This window comes from Natator depressus, chromosome 21 (genome assembly GCF_965152275.1).
Source record: "Natator depressus isolate rNatDep1 chromosome 21, rNatDep2.hap1, whole genome shotgun sequence".
NCBI classification, from domain to species: domain Eukaryota; kingdom Metazoa; phylum Chordata; order Testudines; family Cheloniidae; genus Natator; species Natator depressus.
The window spans coordinates 17,843,091-17,858,354 of NC_134254.1; the positions used below are offsets into that span (position 1 = coordinate 17,843,091).

Below are 15,264 nucleotides of genomic sequence, written 5' to 3' on the forward strand. Positions count from 1 at the left end.
ATTTTCTCTAGCTTCAACTTTCAGCCATTGGATTGTGTTTTACCTTTCTCTACTAGATTGAAGAGCCCGTTCTTCTTCAAGATGAGTGTCCCTGTGGGTGCGCCACTCCATGTGTTGGTGCATCCCTGCGCCTTCCCTCAGAGATTTTTACAGCAGTACTCGCACGGGCCATGCATGCGCGGTGCCTGCCTCACGCACCTGCCATGTCTCAATAGCACGCGTGCGCGGCCGGTCTCCTCAATTCCTTCTCTACCATCCCCAGCCTGAGACGGAGCTCAGCAGTCACTGAAAAACTTCTTTGCTTTTAGAAAAGGAGTACTTGTGGTACCTTAGAGACTAACCAATTTATTTGAGCATGAGCTTTCGTGAGCTACAGCTCACTTCATCGGATGCATTCTTTGCTTTTAGCTAGTCTAGTTAGGTATACACATTTTTACCATGTATTTAGTTAGATAAGTTTTATTTTTCCTTTCCCAGTCCCTCAAAAAAAACTAACCAAAAAAAAATCCAGTTTTTTCTTCCTTCCTGTTTTTCTTGTCAGTTAGTTCATAATATGACTGGCTCACCAGGTTTTACGTGCTGCACTGCATGCAGAGACGCCGTCCCTATTTCAGATGGCCACTCTCAATGTATTGGCTGCTTGGGGGAGTCCCACGTCCCCCAGAAATGTATCCACTGTAGTAAATTAAAAGCTAGGGCACGAAAAGACAGAGACCTCAGGCTCAAGTTAATATTAATGGAGAAGTCCCTCGGACCTGCCTCCGACCTGGGTGCAGTTTCCTCATCGAGACAAAGCCCTCCTAGGTCACCAAAAGATTAAAAAAACAGCAAAAAACTGACCACGTGCCTCGCCTCACAAAGACTTACCGCTTCCCAAACGATCTTCGAGCAGGTCTGTCTCCTCAGTGCCAATCACTCCACGGCTCAGCACATATGACGCGCCGGACACCTCTGGCACCGCACGTACCCCGGCTGCTTCTGAGGCACACCAAGGCTTCAGGCTTAAAGTTGCCTGTCTCTTCTCATGCAGCACCGTGAAAGACCCAGTGCCGACTCAACTGAGCCTGCTTGTGTCACAGCCTAGTGTGGTTGCTGCTGTGGCACCGGCACCTCAAGTCACTATGCCTGCCTCTACGGCACAGCGGCATTCGGCACCACCCAACCCCAAGACACCGCAATTGCAGCTAACAGAATGCACTCTGGCCGCAAACACTGCGGCACCGTAGTTTGTTCATTCACGGGTTTTACTGGTATTACCGACCCTACAATCCCCCCTGCTTGATACTGATCCTTCACCAGACCTATCAACACGGCCCCGACAGCTATCTCCTATTCCCTTTCACTTCTCTAGTTATGAGGATGCCGATGTTCAGGGAGGTTTTTCACCATACCATTCCTCCCAACTCCAGACCCCAGTCAGCAGGGGACACAGGAGATCAAGGTCTTCATGCTCCAAGGACCTACCACCCTGGTATGCACACCCATGGATGGGACCACCCGTGCCATTCCCCAGACAGTGGCATTACTGGGGCCCCTGGGGATCATACAGGAGACACCATGGTGATCGACACAGCCCCAGAAGAGGTGACACCTCATCTCCTCTGAACATGTGCATACATCTGTGACTGAACTACAGGAACAGTCTGCAGTGCTGCATGCAGAAGAAGAGGCTTCTGAGACCTTTCCAAACAGCATTAACCTGTCATCCCCACCTCCAACAACAGCGGATGATTTTTCTTATTTTCAGGATCTCTTCGAAAGAGTGGCTAATGAATTTAAGATTACCCTGGAGGAAGTACCCAAAAATCAGCGTGAGCTGCCCAACATCCTGCAACCTTCCAGTGCATCTAAGATTGCCCTCCCATTAATGGAGCCATTATAGACCCTGCCAAGAATATCTGGCGAACACCAGCCACTATAACCCCTACCTGCAAGTGAGCAGACCGGAAATACTATGTCCCTTCCAAGGGCTTGGAGTTCCTTTTCATACACTGAGCACCCAATTCGCTGGTAGTTGAAGCAGCTAACCAAAGGAACAAACAGCATCTCCCGTTCATCCCTTTTGACAAAGACAGTAAAAGGTTGGACCTACTCAGTCAAAAAGTGTGTGTCGTGCACACTACAATTCAGGGTGGCTAATTACTTGGCCCTATTGGCCAAATGTTACCACAGAAACGACAGGAAACTCATGGACTTTATTACCGATATTCTTGAGGACAAGAGACAACAATTCAAATCTGTAGTCTCTGAGGGGCTCTGCGACAGCAGTCGTGATGCGTTGAGCCTCATGGTTTACATCTTCTTTCCCACACGAGATTCAGAATACCTGTGGAAGATCTCCCCTTCGATGGAGACAAATTATTTGCCACAAAGACCAACAAAGTGTTGCATACCATGAAGGATTCCAGAGCTACGTTCAGGTCCCTAGGCATCCATACACCATCGACTAGAACAGGGGCGGGCAAACTTTTTGGCCTGAGGGCCACATCGGGTTTCTGAAATTGTATAGAGGGCCCGTTAGGGGAGACTGTGCCTCCCCAAACAGCCAGGCATGGCCTGGCCACATTGATTCCTACCCAACAACTGGAGTTCATAGGTGCACACCTCGATTCATTAACGGAACTCACATCTCTCCCACTCGACAGATTCAACACCATAAGAAATCTGATCGCCAAGTTGCGGAACAGCCCTCAGGTCACTGCCTGAGACTGCCTGCAACTTCTGGGCCATATGGCCTCTTGTACTTTTGTGGTCAGAGAAACACACCTCTACATGCGGTGCTTCCACGGCTGGATGACCACTGTCTACAGACCAAACGTACACAGTCTAAACAGACTTCTGTCTATCCCTACCAAAGTCAAGGACTCACTCATATGATGGACCCTTCCACACAATCTCTGATCCGGAGTCTCATTCCTACAGGACTCCCCCTTCATTATAATTACTATAGACACACCCCTCACTGGCTGGGGAGCACACACAGGGTATCATACCACTCACGGACTTTGGTCCCCTACCGAAGCTTCTTTACAGATAAACCTTCCAGAACTCCGAGCAGTGTGCAACGCTTGCCTCCAATTCCTCCCCCTTCATCAAAAACCAAAGCATCAGGATCATGACTGACAACATCGCCTGCATGTTTTTTATAGAGAGACAAGAGGGAGCTCGATCCCACTCTCTTTGCACCGAAGCTGTGAAGCTCAATATCCAACTCAATATCCAGATTTCAGCTTCTTACCTATCCGGTTCTTTAAACACTACCGCGGATGAGCTCAGCAGAGCATTTCCCCTAGAACACTTATGAGAGATAAACAAGATCATCTTACACAACATATTCAAAATATGGGGCTACCCGAAACTGGACGTTTTTGCAACCGCAATACCAAGTATCTGGAATCCCGCTCCAGAGCAGGCCTAGGGAAACACTCCTTGGGGGACGCGTTCATGATCCAATGGAGTGGCAGATTACTGTATGCATTCCCCCCCGATGCCACTTCTACACAGTGTGGCTCAAAATACAGACAGGCTGTGCCAGGGTCATACTAATAGCCGCTAAGTGGCCCAGGCAGGCGTGGTACCTTTTCTTACCAGGATGTCCATTTGTCTGCTGATTCTGCTGCCCCTTCTTCCAAACCTATTATCACAGCAAAGCGGTTGACTACACCACCCCAGCCTACTTCTCGAAGCATAGCTCCTCACTGGTTCTTCAGTGAGGAATGTGATGGGGCAAGGCCAGATGGCTATAGAAAAGTAGTGGGAGATAGATACATTAGCTCCAGGCTAAACAAATCTCTGGTACGAGGATAAGTTAAATGGCAGGTGCTCCAGGTCAATTAAGACACCTGGGGCCAATTAAGAACTTTCCAGAAGGCAGGAAAAACGCTAGGTTGATTGGGACACCTGAAGCCAATCAGGGACTGGCTGAAACTAGTTAAAAGCCTCCTAGTCAATCAGGTGGGTGTGGGAGGAAGTTGCGCTGTTGGAGAGACTGAGTAGTACACACCATATCAGGCACAAGGAAGGAGGCCCTGAGGTAAGAGTAAAGTGGAGCTTGAGGAAGTGAGGGCTGCTGTGGGGGAAGTAGCCCAGGGAATTGTACGTCATGTTTCTAAAAGGTCAGCTACCATAGCTGATACTATTAGGGTCCCCGGGCTGACACCCGGAGTAGAGGGTGGGCCCAGGCCCGGGCTCCCCCCTTTGCCCCCCACCCCCCCAATTAATCAGTGAGACTGGGAGACAATAGAGACTGTGCAAGGGAGGATAGCTTCTCCTCACCTCCCTCACTGGCTTATGATGAAAATGACTCAGTAGACTGGTACCCTTGTCTCTAGACACCACAAGACTGAGGAAACTGCTATCTTTGCTCATCCCATCACAAAGCGGTTCCTCAAGGGCCTCCAGTCCCTATACCCAGACATTTAAGCTACCCACTCCACCTTGAGACCATCTCTTAGTCCTAACATGCGTGATGCAGCAACCATTTGAACGGCTAGCAACGTGTTCTCTCCTGCACCTATCCATGAAAACTGCGTTTTTAGTGGCAATTACCTCCGACAGACATGCAGGAGAAATCAGAGCACTCCTGGTGGATCCACCGTACACTATATTTTTTTAAGGACAAAGTCACCCTTCGACTGCACCCCAGATTTCTTCCCAAGGTGCACTCAGCTTTTCACATCAGTGAACCTATCCACTTACTTACCTTTATCCCTAAGCCACATACAAACACTTTTTTGAGTTAACAGTGCACACACTGGATGTGCGCAAAGCTTTGTCCTTTTACTTGGACAGGACCAAACCCTTTAGGAATTCCCCAAAACGCTTTGTTTCAGTTGCGGAACACTCCAGAGGTACAGCCGTCTCTAATCAGAGACTTTCCAATTGGATAGTGGGTTGCATTCGTCTTTGTTATCAATTGAAGAACATGACTCCTCCAACTTCTATTAGAGCACACTCCACCAGATCCCTGTCAACGTCTGTGGCTTTCCTACGTAACGTTCCCCTTGCAGATATTTGCAAGGCTGCCACTTGAGCTTCTGAACACACCTTTGCAAAGCACTATGGTCTTATTCAAGGACCCCCTAACTGATTCTCGTATGGGCTGAGCTGTGCTATGTACAGCTTTTCTTACCTGTTCCAAAGTCCCTACCACCTCAAGAGACAATGCTTTTCAGTCACCTGGAGTGGCGCACCCCCAGTGGAGCATCTCTCAAAGAAGAAGAGGTTAATCGCCTGTACAGTAACTGAAGTTATTCGAGATGGATGTCCCTGTGGGTGTTCCACTACCCACCCTACTCCCCTCTACTTGGGAGTTGGAGCGGTTTCCATAATAGAGAAGGAACTAAGGAGCCCGGCCACGCACGTGTGCTATTGAGACACGACAGGCGCACGAGGCAGGCACTGCATGTATGCGGCCTGTGTGAGTACTGCTGTAAAAATCTCCCAGCAAAGGTGCAGGGGCGCACCAACACCTGGAGTGGAGCACCCACAGGGACACTCATCTCGAAAAACGTCAGTTACTGCACAAGTGAGTAACCTCCTCTTATTAAATATTCCCCATGTAGGTACTTATAGACTATAATCCAGTCACCCCTTAACCTTCTGTTTGTTAAACTTAATAGGTAGAGGTCTTCGAGTCTCTCATTATAAGGAATGTTTTCTAATCCTTTGATCATTTTTGTGGCTCTTTTCTGAACCCTCTTCAATTTATCCACATCTTTGTTGACTTGTGGACACCAGAACTGTACACTGTACTCCAGCAGCAATCACACTAGTGTCAAATATAGAGGTAAAATAACCTTTCCTACTCAAGATGCCCGTTTATGCATCCAAGGATTGCATTAGCTCTTTTGGCCACAGCGTCACAGTGGGAGCTCATGTTCAACTGATAATCCACCACCACCCCGAAATGTTTTTCAGAGTCACTGCTTCCCAGTATAGAGTCCTCCGTCATGTAAGTATGGCCTACATTCTTTGTTCCTAGATGGATACGTTTGCATTTAGCCGTATTAAAACACATATTGTTTGCTTGCACCAAGCTTACCAACCAATCCAGATCACTCTAAATCAATGACTAGTCCTCTTCATTACCACTTTCCCAGTTCGTGTGTCATCTGCAAACTTTATTAGTGAAGGTTTTGTTTCTTCTTCAAGTACTTGCTCATATCCATTTCATGCTAGGTGTGTGCACACCACATGCACTGTTGCCGGAGATTTTTCCCTTAGTGGTATCCATTGTGCTGGCTCTAGCACCCTCCGGAGTCGTGTGCGTATATGCTGATATAAGGGGCACTGCCGGCCCCACAACCTCTCAGTTCCTCAGCCCATGACGGTCGCTGGAATGATCCTTTCTTGCCCTGACAAGGTTACTTCCCAGTGATTTCAGACTCTTTCTTCATACATACTGCATTTAGTTTTTCCAAGTTGTGATAGTGTATATAGTTCCTATTGTCAAAGGACTTTTTGCCCCAGGGGCCGGGTGTGCCCCGGTCCCCAGGCTTCAAGCCTTGTGCCTCTTGTGGCAAACCTATGCCTGTGCGTGTCCTACAGTCGAGTGACTTAAAGTGCTTGGGGGAAACTGATGTAAAGGACAAATGCAAAATTTGTTGGGACTTCAGACCCTGCACTAAAAAGGACCAGAACATAAGACTAAAATCTATCCTCATGGAAACTGCCCTCAGACCTGTCTTAGTGGTGAGCCACTCCGATTCGGCTCCAAGTACTTTGGCATTGGTGCGAAGGACTCCCCCAACACCATTCTCCATTGCTGGTGCCAAGGAAGAAGCACAAAAAGCAGCACATCGAGAGAGGGCGCTCGCTGGTGCAGAAGAGAGACAAGTGGGGAGAGGGAGTGAGACCCATGCCAGGCCGCTCTTCTACCCCGGTCCCACGTCAGCACCATTGACTCTGCCAAAGGTGTTGAGTCTGGTGCCAGGACCTTCCTCTGATACCAGGGAGCCACCGCGGTACCAATGGACTGACGGTGCCGTCGACCCTGGAGGCTTTTCAGGAGGCTAGGGACCTTCTCTCTCTCTCTCTTCCAGTCCCTCCAACCCCACTGGGGCACGTACCAGCTCTAGCGTCTGAAAGCAGGAGGGAACAGGGTGTGTCATGCACCTTCTTGGCACCATCCAGGGGAAAGCCCCACACTCCCTGGCACGCCGCTGGTCCCCAGAATACCAGCACCATATGGAAGTGGATACCCTTCCACCATGGTTGCTGAGAGGAATCCTCTTCAGAGTCTATGGGGAACCCTGTGTATCACCAGAAGCCCACCATCGATACCCAGCCTATTCCCCATTGAGCTTCACTGCTGGTCCCACAGCGGGCACCTAGGCGGTGGGTCACTGGCCAATGCCATGGTCCTATTGGAACCCTTAGGGGTTTCCCCCAGTACCAAGGCATGTCTCCCACTGTTCCTACTTGGTGGCCTCCAGGAGACGGGATACTGCTCCTTTCTGTTCGGCACCAGACCCCAACTCCGGTACTGACCCTGATACTGAAGTCCAGGAAATACCACAAGTGGACATAATGGAGGAGGAGGAAGGAGTGCTTTCTTCTCATCCTCCCCAAACGAAGCTGTCATGGGTCCCAGTAGCCTACTTCCCCAGGACAATTTTAAGGCCCATCAGGACCCGCTGAAGCAGGTCACTTGAAGCCTGGGCTTGGAGATCAAGGAGCTCAAAGAGACATCACACAGCTTTATTGATATCCTGGCTGAAGCAGCTCTATCCAAAGTTGCCCTACCCATCAGTGAGGCAGTGATAGGACCAGTCAAGGCCCTGTGGCAAACTTCTTCTCTGGCCCCCACCTCAAAGAGGGCAGAGAAAAAGTATTATGTGCCAGCAAGCAGGTTCGATTACCTGTACTCACATCCTTCCCCTGGGTCCCTGGTGGTGTCTGCAGCTAACAAACGGGACAGGCAGGGCCAGTCGAGAGCTACCTGAAACAAAAAGACGCTAAGAAACTGGACCTTTTCGGAAGAAAGGTTTATTCCATGGGTAGCCACCAACTGTGTATTGCCAATCAGCAAGGTTTGCTGGGGAGATATGATTTTAATCTATGGCACTCCCTGAATAAATTCAAAGACTCCCTGCCTCAAGATTCAAGACAGGAGTTTGCAGCCCTCCTAGAAGAGGGTTAGAACATGGCCAGGACCTCTCTCCAGGCGGCTGTGGATGCTGCTGACTCGCTGGCCCAAACAGTGGCCTCCACAGTCACCGTGAGGCGCTGTTCCTGGGTCCAGTTCTCCGGCCTTCCCCACAAGGTCCAACAATCAACCCAGGACTTCCCATTTGAAGGCTTCTCCCTTTTCTCGGGGCAGAAGGACACAAGACATCATTGACATGAGGGCCACCCTACGATCCTTAGGCCTGTATGCTCCATCTGCTTCCAGAAAACACTTAATGCCCCAGCAGCCTCCTCAGTTCTCCAGACCTCCAAGACAGGAGCTCTACAAAAGAAAAAGCAGAGGTTATAAATGGTGCCAACCATTCCCGTCCACCTCAGCCTCCCAGTCAGGGACTCAGATACTCTGGCAGGCCTTTTGAAGATGTGCCTGAGGGCGCTGCACTAGTTGTCATTTCAGATCTGCCACCCCCTTTTATTTTTGGACCATCTGTTGCTCTTCAGCCTGGCTTGGACATCCATAACATTGGACCTATGGGTCCCGAGTACAGTGACAGTCAGATATATCCTTCAGTTTTTATCCACCCTTCCCACCCACCCACCATCTCCATCCCTCTTCAGGGACTCTTCTGATGAGCAGCTCCTTATCCAGGAGGTCCAATCCCTCCTACGTATGGGGGCTGTGGAGGAAGTTCCTCAAGACTTGAGAGGGCAGGGGTTTTACTCCCAATATTTCTTAATCTCAAAGGCACAAGGGTGGCTCCAGCCTATCCTGGATTCTGCATCATCTCAACAGATATCTCAAGAAATTGAGGTTCTGCATGGTCTCCCTGGCCTCCTTCATTCCCTCCCTGGATTCAAGAGATTGGTATGTTGCCCTCGACTTACAGGACGCATACTTTCACATTTCTATCTTCTGTGCCCACAGAAGATTTCTCAGGTTTGTAGTGGATCATCGCAACTACCAATTCATCACCCTTTCCTTCAGCCTATCAGCAGCCCCAAGGGTTTTTACAAAGTGAATGAGGGTTCTAGCAGCCTTCCTCAGGCAGAAAGGTATTTAGGTGTATCTGTACCCCAACAACTGGCTGATCAAAGGTCAATCGCAGGTTCAAGTGCAAGATAATATCAGCACAAGCCGAAACCCCTTTAGTGCTCTGGGCCTGCTGATAAACGAGCAGAAGTCAACTCTTGTTTGGGTTCAGAGAATAGAATGTATTGGGGCTGTGCTCAACTTGACCCAAGCCAGAGCCTTTCTGCTGCAGGCCCGCTTCAAAACCATGGCAGATCTGATATCCAAGGTCATGGCCCACCAAATCACATCAGCTTAAGTGTGTCTCAAGCTGTTGTTACATGGCGGCGTACACTTACGTGGTTCAATATATAAGACTGTGCCTGAGGCCCCTACAGATGTGGCTAGCATCAGTATACTCCCCTAGCAGATACCACTTGGAATCAGTACTTATGAGCCCTAGCCTGGTCCTCACCTCCCAGGACTGGTGGAAGAAGCCAAGGTCGGTAATGATGGGGGTGCCCTTTATGGTCCCACAGCCATCGGTGTCTTTAGTCTCGGATGCATCAGACTTGGGGGGAACCCACCTCAACAACCTCAGGGCCAGAGCTATCTACTTGACCAAGTGGAAACGTTCCACTTGTTGGGCCTCCGAACAGGATCCCTCTCCATCTCGATCTTCTCTTCAGTCTATCTTGGACTATTTGCTCCACCTAACACAGCAGGATCTGGGTCTCTCGTCTATTAAAGTTCATTTGGTGGCCATCTTAACATTCCATCCCCCCCAGTGAATGACAGATCAATGTTCTCTCACAAAATGATGGTCCCGTTTCTCAAGGGGTTAGAAAGACTCTATCCTCAGACTGGCGAATCGACCCCCTCCCCCATGGAACTTAAACCTTGTCCTGTCGAGCTTGTGGCCCCCCTTTGAGCTGTTAGCATCATGCTACCTACTACTTCTCTTCTGGAAGGTTGCCTTCCTGGAGACAGTCACCTCGGCCAGAAGGTTGTCTGAGATTAAGGCCCTTATGTCGAAACCAACTTGCACAGTATTTTTTGAGGACAAGGTCTGACTGTGCCCAGGACGATGCCAGTTTCGGGAGAGCAATGTTGCATTCGGCAAATCCATGAACTCTGAGTCCACATCCTGGGGTACTGCTTGTGAGTCCCATAGCATGGAAGATGTATGAGCAAACACTCGAAGAAAAAACAGTTACTAACCTTCCATAACTGTTGTTCTTTGAGATGTGTTGCTTATGTCCATTCCATGACCCACACTTCTATCCCTATGTGGGAGTTACCGGCAAGAAGAAACTAAGAGGGCGCGGGGCTGGCGGCACCCTTTATACCTGGTCATATGCATGTGACTCCAGAAGATGCTAGAGCTGGCCCAGCGGATACCACGAAGAAAAAAATCTCTGGCAACAGCGCACATGGCGTGTGCACACCTATCGTGGAATGTTTTTGGAGTAGCAGCCATGTTAGTCTGTATCCGCAAAAAGAAAAGGAGGACTTGTGGCACCTTAGAGATCAACATATTTATTTGAGCGTAAGCTTTCGTGAGCTACAGCTCACTTCATCGGATACTGTAGGATTCATACAGGGTTCATGCGCTTGGCAACATTCAGGGCACACCCGGAGTGTTGTGTAGGAGCTGTGCACACACAGCTCCTCTCAAGGGCATGAACCTTGGAATCTCGCCCAGATGACATGAACCGTGGGAAGCCTCCCAGGACTGGGCTCAAGGCCCGAGAGCAAGGAATGCGGTAGATAGAAATTGGTAAATAAGAATGTTAAACAAAGCCAGTGTATTCCTTTTATCTGTTGGAGAATGTAATGCGCGGGGGGAGAGAGAGAATAAAGGGGAAGGTGGAAAGCTGACAGGCAGAAGTCCATTGGCACACCAGCTCGCTTGCTTGCTAAAAGCTCGGTGCTGTCTTGTATTTGAACCGCCACAGGATACATTCAGTGGAAAATACAGGGGGGAGATTTATATACACAGAGAACATGAAACAATGGGTGTTACCATACACACTGTAACGAGAGTGATCAGGTAAGATGAGCTATTACCAGCAGGAGAGCTGGGGGGAAAAAACCTTTTGTAGTGATAATCAAGGTGGGCCATTTCCAGCAGTGGACAAGAACGTGTAAGGAACAGTGGCGGGGGGAGGAATAAACATGGGGAAATAGTTTTACTTTGTGTAATGACCCATCCACTCCCAATCTTTATTCAAGCCTAAGTTAATTGTATCCAGTTTGCAAATGAATTCCAATTCAGCAATCTCTTGTTGGAGTCTGTTTTTGAAGTTTTTTTTGTTGAAAAATTGCCCCTTTTGGGTCTATAATCGAATGACCAAAGAGATTGAAGTGTTCTCCGACTGGTTTTTGAATGTTCTAATTCTTCACATCTGATTTGTGTCCATTTATTCTTTTACGTAGAGACTGTCCAGTTTGGCCAATGTACATGGTAGAGGGCATTGCTGGCACATGATGGCATATATCACATTGGTAGATGTGTAGGTGAATGAGCCTCTGATAGTGTGGCTGATGTGATTAGGCCCTGTGATGGTGTCCCCTGAATAGATATGTAGACACAGTTGGCAACGGGCTTTGTTGCAAGGATAGGTTCCTGGGTTAATGGTTTTGTTCTGTGGTGTGTGGTTGCTGGTGAGTATTTGCTTCAGGTTGGGGGGCTGTCTGTAAGCAAGGACTGGCCTCTCTCCCAAGATCTGTGAGGGTGATGGGTCGTCCTTCAGGATAGGTTGTAGATCCTTGATGATGCATTGGAGAGGTTTTAGTTGGGGGCTGAAGGTGATGGCTAGTGGCATTCTGTTATTTTCTTTGTTGGGCCTATCCTGTAGTAGGTAACTTCTGAGTACTCTTCTGGCTCTGTCAATCTGTTTCTTCACTTCAGCAGGTGGGTATTGTAGTTGTAAGGATGCTTGATAGAGATCTTGTAGTTGTTTGTCTCTGTTTGAGGGGTTGGAGCAAATACGGTTGTATCGTAGAGCTTGGCTGTAGACAATGGATCATGTGGTGTGGTCTGGATGAAAGCTGGAGGCATGTAGGTAAGCATAGTGGTCAGTAGGTTTCCGGTATAGGGTGGTGTTTATGTGACCATCGCTTATTAGCACCATAGTGTCCAGGAAGTGGATCTCTTGTGTGGACTGGTCCAGGCTGAGGTTGATGGTGGGATGGAAATTGTTGAAATCATGGTGGAATTTCTCAAGGGCTTCTTTTCCATGGGTCCAGATGATGAAGATGTCATCAATGTAGTGCAAGTAGAGTTAGGGGCATTAGGGGATGAGAGCTGAGGAAGCGTTGTTGTAAGTCAGCCATAAAAATATTGGCTTACTGTGGGGCCATGCGGTGAAACCCATAGCAGTGCCGCTGATTTGAAGGTATACATTGTCCCCAAATGTGAAATAGTTATGGGTGAGGACAAAGTCACAAAGTTCAGCCACCAGGTTTGCCATGACATCATTGGGGATACTGTTCCTGATGGCTTGTAGTCCACCTTTGTGTGGAATGTTGGCGTAGAGGGCTTCTACATCCATAGTGGCCAGGATGGTGTTTTCAGGAAGATCACCGATGGATTGTAGTTTCCTCAGGAAGTCAGTGGTGTCTCGAAGATAGCTGGGAGTGCTGGTAGCGTACGGCCTGATGAGGGAGTCTACATAGCCAGACAATCCTGCTGTCAGGGTGCCAATGCCTGAGATGATGGGGCGTCCAGGATTTCCAGGTTTATGGATCTTGGGTAGTAGATAGAATACCCCTGGTCGAGGTTCTAGGGGTGCGTCTGTGCATGGAATGGCCATGAGCAACACATCTCAAAGAACAATATTTATGGAAGGTTAGTTACCATTTTTTTTCTTCCATGTCATTGATAAAAATGTTAAATAGCATAGATCCAAGAAACGATCCCGGTAGGATCCCCAAAGGAAACACAACTGCTTGATGATGAATTCCCCATTTAGTTACACTTTGAAACCTATCAGTTAGCCATCTTTTAATCCATGCCATGTTACTGTATCATAGCCAATGAGGTTAATCCGAGGCGTGATCATTACTAGTTGAAAATCTTTCTAGAATTTTAATCAAAATGTCATGTGGTACAAGATCAAATGCCGTACAGAAATCTCTGTATATTATTACATCAGCACTATTAACTTTTATGAGATTACAGGTTTGATTGATTAAAAAAAAAAAAAAAAAAGATACCAAGTTAGTTTGACAGGATCTATGTTGTATAAACCCATATTCTTATTATTCTTTCGCATGGTGATAGTACAAGTTGCTTTCAATGTTCCACTACGTAGACCCATACTGATTGACATTAATTACATTTTCCTCCTTTAATTATTTATGAATCAAGTTGCGTGTCAGTTGCTCCATTGTCTTACTCGGGATCGATGACAGACTCGAAGACCTGTAATAACCCCGGTCATGCCCTTTACCCTTTTCATATACTGCTACAACATTAGCTAATTTCCAGTCTTTGGGAACTTCCCCAGCATGAAAAGTAACATTAATGGTCCAGCAAGCTCCTTCAGCCAGCTCTTCTGAAACTCTTCAGTAGAAATGATCTGGACATGCCGATTTTAAAATACCTAACTTTAGTATCTGCTTTTTAACATCCACCTGAGATACTACTGGAATGGAAAGAGTGTTACCATAGAATCATAGATTGGGGTGGAAGAGACCTCAGGAGGCCATCTAGTCCAACTCCCTGCTCAAATCCAACTAAATCATCCCAGGCAGGGCTTTGTCAAGCCAGGCCTTAAAAACCTCTAAGGATGGAGATTCCACCACCTCCCTAGGTAACCATTCCAGTGCTTCACCACCCTCCTAGTGAAAAAGTTTTTTCTAATATCCAACCTAGATCTCCCCCACTGCAACTTGAGACCATTGCTCCTTGTTCTGTCGTTTGCCACCACTGAGAACAGCCTAGCTCCATCCTGTTTGGAGCCACCCTTCAGGTAGTTGAAGGCTGCTATCAAATCCCCCCTCATTCATCTCTTCTGCAGACTAAACAATCCCAGTTCCCTCAGCCTCTCCTCATAAGTCTTGTGCTCCAGCCCCCTGATCATTTTTGTTGCCCTCCACTGGACTCTTTCCAATTTTTCCACATCCTTCTTGTAGCGTGGGGCCCAAAACTGGAGACAGTACTCCAGATGAGGCCTCACCAATGTTGACTGTAGGGGAATGATCACGTCCCTTGATCTGCTGGCTATGCCCCTACTTATACAGCTCAAAATGCTGTTGGCCTTCTTGGCAACAAGGGAACACTGTTGATTCATATCCAGCTTCTCGTCCACTGTAACCCCTAGGTCCTTTTCTGCAGAACTGCTGCCTAGTCGCTCGGTCCCTAGTCTGTAGCGGTGCATGGGATTCTTCTGTCCTAAGTGCAGGACTCTGCACTTGTGCTTGTTGAACCTCATCAGATTTCTTCTGGCGCAATCCTCCAATTTGTCTAGGTCCCTCTGTATCCTATCCCTACCCTCCAGTGTATCTACCTCTCCCCCCATCTTAGTGTCATCTGCGAACTTGCTGAGGGTGCAATCCATCCCATCATCCAGATCATTGATGAAGATGTTGGGATGATTTAGTTGGGGTGGTCCTGCTTTGAGCAGGGGGTTGGATTAGATACCTCCTGAGATCCCTTCCAACCCTGATAGTCTGTGATTCCATGTTGAACAAACCTGACCCCTGGGGCACTCCACTTGATACCGGCTGCCAACTAGACATCGAGCCGTTGATCACTATCCATTGAGCCCAACGATCTAGCCAGCTTTCTGTCCACCTTATAGTCAATCCATCCAGCCCATACTTCTTTAACTTGCTGGCAAGAATACTGTGGGAGACCGTATCAAAAGCTTTGCTGAAGTCAAGATATATCACTTCCACCGCTTTCCCCATATCCACAGAGCCAGTTATCTCATCATAGAAGGCAATCAGGTTGATCAGGCAAGACTTTCCTTTGATGAATCCATGTTGACTGTTCCTGATCACCACCTTCTCTTCCACGCGCTTCAAAATGGATTCCTTGAGGACCTGCTCCATGATTTTGCCAGGGACTGAGGTGTGGCTGACCAGTCTGTAGTTCCCCAGATTCTCCTTCTTCC

The 15,264-nt window shown here is 48.2% G+C and overlaps 1 protein-coding gene and 1 non-coding gene across 5 annotated transcripts in view; both read left to right on the forward strand.

Moving 5' to 3' along the window:
- The window catches only part of KLHL12 (kelch like family member 12), a 106,778-nt gene that overhangs the window by 52,080 nt on the left and 39,434 nt on the right, over window positions 1-15,264 (forward strand). The gene's annotated exons all lie outside the window — the stretch shown is intronic.
- Window positions 13,152-13,299, forward strand: LOC141975837 (U4 spliceosomal RNA). The gene has a single exon (XR_012636013.1). It is a non-coding gene; the product is annotated as a U4 spliceosomal RNA (small nuclear RNA).